Here is a 5,859-nt window from a genome sequence, read left to right as displayed (position 1 = left end):
TCGCAGCCTAAAAAGGGAATGCAGGAAAGCAGAGTGCAGATGGAAAAATCCAGTCTCCAAGTCCATTACCTCAGTCTGAAGGATTTATTAATTAACTACAATGACATGGTTAAGGATGCGAGAACACACTATTTTTCTGAACTCATTACTACACATGAACACCATCCCAGGTTTCTGTTTAAGACTGTGGATCAGCTGGTAAACCTAACCCCTCCTTGTGCCTCAGCTGGAAGGAATGATGACTGAATTGTTTTTATCTTATTTTACCAGTAGGTGGTGTCAATCAGAGCCTCTATTACCCCCGCGGCCTCTTACTCAGAGGTCCCTCACCAGCAACAAGAGAGTTTTAACCAGTTTTATCCCATCGACTTGTATGAGCTTTTAAAAACAGTGTTCCTCCAGCCCACTTGATGTAATACCTACAAAGTTTTTACTGAAAGTAATGGATTCTGTTGGCCCCATTTGATCTCTGTTTTTAACAGCTCCCTATCTACTGGTTGTGTCCCTGATTATTTTAAAACGGCTTGCATGAACCCGCTTTTAAAGAAACCTGGTTTAGATCCCTCCCTCCCACAAAATTTTAGACCAATTTCAAACTGCCTTTTATTGCAAAGATTCTATAAAGAATTGTGTCCAAACAATTGCCCACTGTACTGGTTTCAGGAAGTACCACAGAAACTGACTTCCACACAAAATTCACAGCACATAATGACATTTTAATCCTTCCTGCCTGTATTGACTTGTATAGCTGTTGTGTTACTTTGAAGAATATGTTTTCCATCACTGTCAAGCCGATCAACAAAAGCAGAAATCTCTATGAAGTGCTCTGTGGCTGAAGTTTAGTTGGAGATGTTGATGCTCATGAAAGCAGAGCCACCAGTGTAGGGGTAGAAGAGCGTGTCACATGTGCTGCTGCATGTCATCACGTTGTAACTGTGTAGTGTCATCTGCATAAAAGCAGAGACGTTCCACCGTCACTGGCTGTGGAGAACAGGACCTGTGAGTGAGAGTGAACAAGTCGAGAAAAAGGTTTTGAAGGAAAAGTGTTTCCTGTGGCGTTACCCCTTGCGTCTGAGATTAGGGCCCTGTTTCAGAAAGCGGATTTAGTGAAAATTCTGAGTAAGTTGAGCAAGAAGTGAGGGAAACTCATTGTTTTCAGTTTCAGAGAGCAAGATCAGATAAACTCTAGGTCTGTAACCCGGCAACTACGCTGTTAACATAAACTCCTTGAGAGGAGGTTTACTTCAACACTGAGTTTCTCTCACCCCTCCTGCGGAAACTGAAGTGCCTGTCTGACATTTCCTCATTCAGACTGTCGACATCAAATCACATATTGGAACACAGTTACGTCTATAGAAACATCAAAATCACAGTTAAAATAAGCTATTAGTTTTTTACCCAAACGTGATCTTGAACATGACCGCATTTATGATCAATCTGTCATCGATGTATGGACATCGCAAACTTATCCTCAGAATAAAATCCATAAGCCACACTGTCCTTTATAACACAGTGATGCGATGTGTGTCGTGAATCATGACACAACCAAATGCAACGCTCAGGATTAACCCTCCCACTGCCCCAGCTTTGCGTAGACACGGCACGTCCTCCTCGGGGTCAAAGTGTCCCGCGATCCGCCTCGTCAGCACAAGCGGGACAGTAGGGGAGCGTGCAGCTTTCGCAGAGAAATTTCATGCACCCGCGGCAGACGGTGTGGGTTTTGCAATCACTTTTCAGCGGGCACAACTGACACCTCTTTCTCTTGCTGTGTGCTTGTGGCCGGCCGAGTGGAGCTGCGTACATGGGACCGGCCGAGCGGTGCTGTGTACATGGGACCAGCCGAGTGGAGCTGTGTGGATCTGTGCTCGGGACCAGCAGAGTGGAGCTGTGTGGAGCAGTGTACATGGGACCAGCAGAGTGGAGCTGTGTACATGGGACCAGCTGAGTGGAGCTGTGTGGAGCTATGTGCTCGGGAGCAGCCGAGTGGAGCCGTGTACATGGGACCAGCCGAGTGGAGCTGTGTGTAGCTGTGCTCGGGACCAGCAGAGTGGAGCTGTGTACATGGGACCGGCCGAGTGGAGCTGTGTAATGGGAGCAGCCAAGTAGAGCTCTGTGCTTGGGACCAGCAGAGTGGAGCAGTGTGGGGCAGTGTACATGGGACCAGCAGAGTGGAGCTGTGTGGAGCCGTGTGCTCGGGAGCAGCATAGTGGATCTGTGTGCTCGGGCGCAGCCGAGTGGAGCTGTGTGGAGCTGTGCTCGCAGCAGAGTGGAGCTGTGTGGAACTGTGTGCTCGGGAGCAGCTGAGCTGTGGGCTCGCAGACTCCCTTGGAACAGGGAGGGTGTCTAGTGTGTTTGCTAGTTTAGTGTTTTTAGATAAAAACTATACCTTCTCATTTGGTCAAGAAGCCTGCTTCCCCACCCGTGGGTGCTGTGCATGTTTGACCCACTCCTCGGGGTCTAGGTGTCCTGCGATCCGCCTCGTCAGCACAAGCGGGACAGTAGGGGAGCGCGCAGCTTTTGCAGAGAAATTTCATGCACCCGCGGCAGACGGTGTGCGTTTTGCAATCCCTTTTCAGCGGGCACAACTGACATCTCTTTCTCTTGCCGGCCGCCCGCATTGCTCCGTGGGAGGAAACAGCCGCAGCCGCCACGGCGGTCTCGGCACGCCGGGGTCGTCGTCGTGGGCCGTCTCGTCGTTCTTCTCATTCCACTCCTTCTCATTCCACTCCTTCTTCTCCTTCTTCTCGTCCTTCTCGTCGTCGATCCCCCGAGGAGGACTTGGCGCGAACAGATCTGACGAGCGCCGCGTAAGGCTTCGGCGCGAGGGAGATGGCGCCTCCTCTCGAGGAGCGGCCGGACGAGCGCCTTGCCCAGCTGCTCGAGGAAGACGCGCCGCTTGTTCTGCTTGCGCGCCATCCATCCGGGGTTGATCTCTCGCCACAGGACAAAGGCGTTGTACGCGGACACGTCGAGGACGTTGTGGAACACGACGAGGGGCCAGCGAGCCGTCATCCTCCTGCAGCTGTACGTGGCGATCACCTTGTCCAGGTTGTTGACGCCTCCTTTGGTGGCGTTGTAGCGGAAGACGAGGTCCGGCTTGCGATCTCGCCGATCGCTGACGGCATCCTGGCGCGCGTTGGGGCACAGCGTCGTGCTCATCAGCAGCACGTTTCTGTTTTTCTTGGGCACGTACGAGACCAGAGCGGTGGCGCCCGCGAAGGCGAACTTTGAGGAGAAGACGGCCTTGCCCTTGGTTGCGAGCAGCGCAGGCGGAAGCTCGGGCTTGCTCTTGTGCACCGTTCCGAGCATGGTGAGGTTTCGCTCGAGGAGTCGCCGGCCGAGCTCGTAGGAGGTGAAAAAGTTGTCGCAGGTTACGCCGCGGGGACCCTCGAGGCCCTCGGTCAGGTCGAGCACGACCTGCATGCCCTGGTTCCTTTCGGAGGTGGGAGCGGGTCCTCTTCCTCCTCCTCTTCCTCCTCCCCCTCCTCCTCCTCCTCTTGCCGCCGCCGCCGCCACCGCCTCCGCAGGGAGGGGTTTCCCGGTGTAGACTTGCATCTTCCAGGTGTAGCTGGATTTGGCGTCGCAAGCAATCCAGGACTTGATGCCGTACTTGGCCGGCTTGCTGGGCATGTACTGTCTGAAGGGACAGCGACCTTTGGAAATAAATATACATATATATAAATATATATATATTTATCATCATTTTATACATTTATCATCATTTTATACATTTATCACCATTTTATACATTTCATCCTCGTTTTACACACACACACACCAACAACATCAACAACACGGCGATACCTCTGAAGGGAACCAGCTGCTCGTCCACCGTTATCTCGGGCCCCGGGTTGTACAGGTAGAGCAGCCGCTCGGCCCACCTGTCCCACAGGTCTCTGACCGCGGCCAGTTTGTTCGCAGCGCGTCCCGCGGCTCTGGTCTCGCGGTCATCGAATCGCAGCAGCATTGAGTAAAAGACCTTGAGGGGCATCGTGGCCCGCTCTCGGCGTCCCACAGGTTGGCCGCCGCCTCGCCCCGCGACCTGTATACGCCGGCCAAGATGAGCAGCCCGACGTAGGCGCACAGGTTGGTCTTCGTCCATGCCCTTCCACCAGCCGTATCGTTGTCCGTATTTTCGATGACCGGCCTCCAGCTTAGTCATCTCCAGAATGAGCTTCTCGATCGCGGGCGTGAACAACAGGCGGAACGTGGAGACGATGTCGCGGGCGAGGGACGCGGCGTACGGGGTGGGTCCCGGGACGGTGGTGGTGGCTGCGGATGCTGCAGACGGTCCTGATGATGTGGTGCTCGGAGTGTCCCTGTGTGAGATGCTGACACGTGGAGGACCATGTGATTGCACCGTTTTTGGACACAAAACGTCTGCACAGCGCGAGGGCGCTGCTTATTTGGCGAGTATAGTTCCGAGGGGAGTGGGCGGATGTTTTGACCCGGTCTGGACAGCGCGAGGGTGCTGCTTATTCGGCGTGTAGTTTCAAGGGGAGCGAGTGGTTGGTTTGACCCGGTCTGGACAGCGCGAGGAAGCAAGAAATTCCCCCGAGTAGTTCCGAGCGGCCTGTTTGACCCAGTCTGGACAGCGCGAGGGCGCTGCGTATTCGGCGAGTATAGTTCCGAGGGGAGCGAGCGGACGTTTCGACCCGGTCTGGACAGCGCGCGAGGAAGCGAGAAAGTCCCCCGAGTAGTTCCGAGCGGACGTTTTGACCCGGTCTGGACGGCGCGAGGGCGCTGTGTATTCGGCGAGTATAGTTCCGAGGGGAGCGAGCGGACGTCTTGACCTGGTCTGGACGGCGCGAGGGCACTGCGTGTACCCGCGAGTTGTCAGACAGATGGGCGCGAGAGGTGCGAGCCCCATTGCACCCAGTTTGTTCGAAGGGAAGGGAAAGAAGTGAGCCAAAGTCATTATGACCCGCTCGGGGCAGCGGGAGGGTTAAACAGATTTTATTAGAAAAAGGGAGAATGGGGTGAGGGAGTGGAGATGAAGGGAGAGGTGGACGCCGGGGAACACGGGCACGAAGGACCAAGGAGCAGGTGGGGCAGAGGAGGTTGAGGCGAGGGTGCCGAAGGGAACAGAGGACCGAGGAGGAGAGGAGGCCCTGGGGAACTGACTGGAGGGATGGGAGAAGGAGTGTGGTGGTAGGCAGACTGGCGAGGAGCGAGGGGGGAGCCGAGAGGACGCCGTGAAAGACTGATGCGTCACAAATTATTTCGAACAGTACAGCCTAAATTGTTGTCATTAATTGTATTGCCATCATTTCATTAAGTGCAGTGTTCATCATTTAAATTATTCAGAGTATTATTAAGTATTATTTTAGAGTGTAAAAGTTGGGATCACAGTGTCAAAACTCTAAAGCTCTTGTCACCATTTAAAGAGTTATTTTATAGTGTAAAGTTAAGACCACAATGTTGAAACTCTATTGCTTTGAGTGTGTGTGGTCCTCTCTGTGTCTAACTGCCCGGAGGCAGTAACAGTAGCACATGGGTGTAAGCAGGCACGTGTGCTGTGGGAGCAGAGTGAATGAGCACAGCATGACATCATAAAAACACCAGAAAAGTTAAATTGGGTGGTGTCTTGGGGTGATGTTTGTGATGAAAATAGCTTGATCAGGAGAAGGCAGGTCATCATTTTTGAGTAGTGTAGTGAACAACAGTGTGGATTTGTGCTTTTTATATTAAATAATTTGGAGACAATTCCTCTTATCTTCCTGAGAGAAGGAGGAGGGGGGTTGAAATCAACTTTCAACAGACGGCTGAAGAGACCCCAACAAAAGGGGGATGCTATTCCTGAGCAGCCTGATCGTAAAACTGGCACCTTTGATTCCGTAGCCTGATAACGCGGTGCCT

General features: G+C 53.0%; 1 pseudogene; it reads right to left on the bottom strand.

The window, feature by feature from the left end:
• Window positions 1–1,726: 1,726 nt before the first annotated feature.
• On the bottom strand, window positions 1,727–4,918 carry LOC119917770 (annotated as a pseudogene).
• Window positions 4,919–5,859: the final 941 nt, after the last annotated feature.

This window comes from Micropterus salmoides, unplaced genomic scaffold (genome assembly GCF_014851395.1).
Source record: "Micropterus salmoides isolate LMB-PRFRI ecotype aquatic unplaced genomic scaffold, ASM1485139v1 Ms_hic_scaffold_2200, whole genome shotgun sequence".
Classification (NCBI taxonomy): Eukaryota; Metazoa; Chordata; class Actinopteri; order Centrarchiformes; family Centrarchidae; genus Micropterus; species Micropterus salmoides.
The sequence above is the reverse complement of the archived record's forward strand: the minus strand, read 5'-3'. Positions and strand labels throughout refer to the sequence as shown.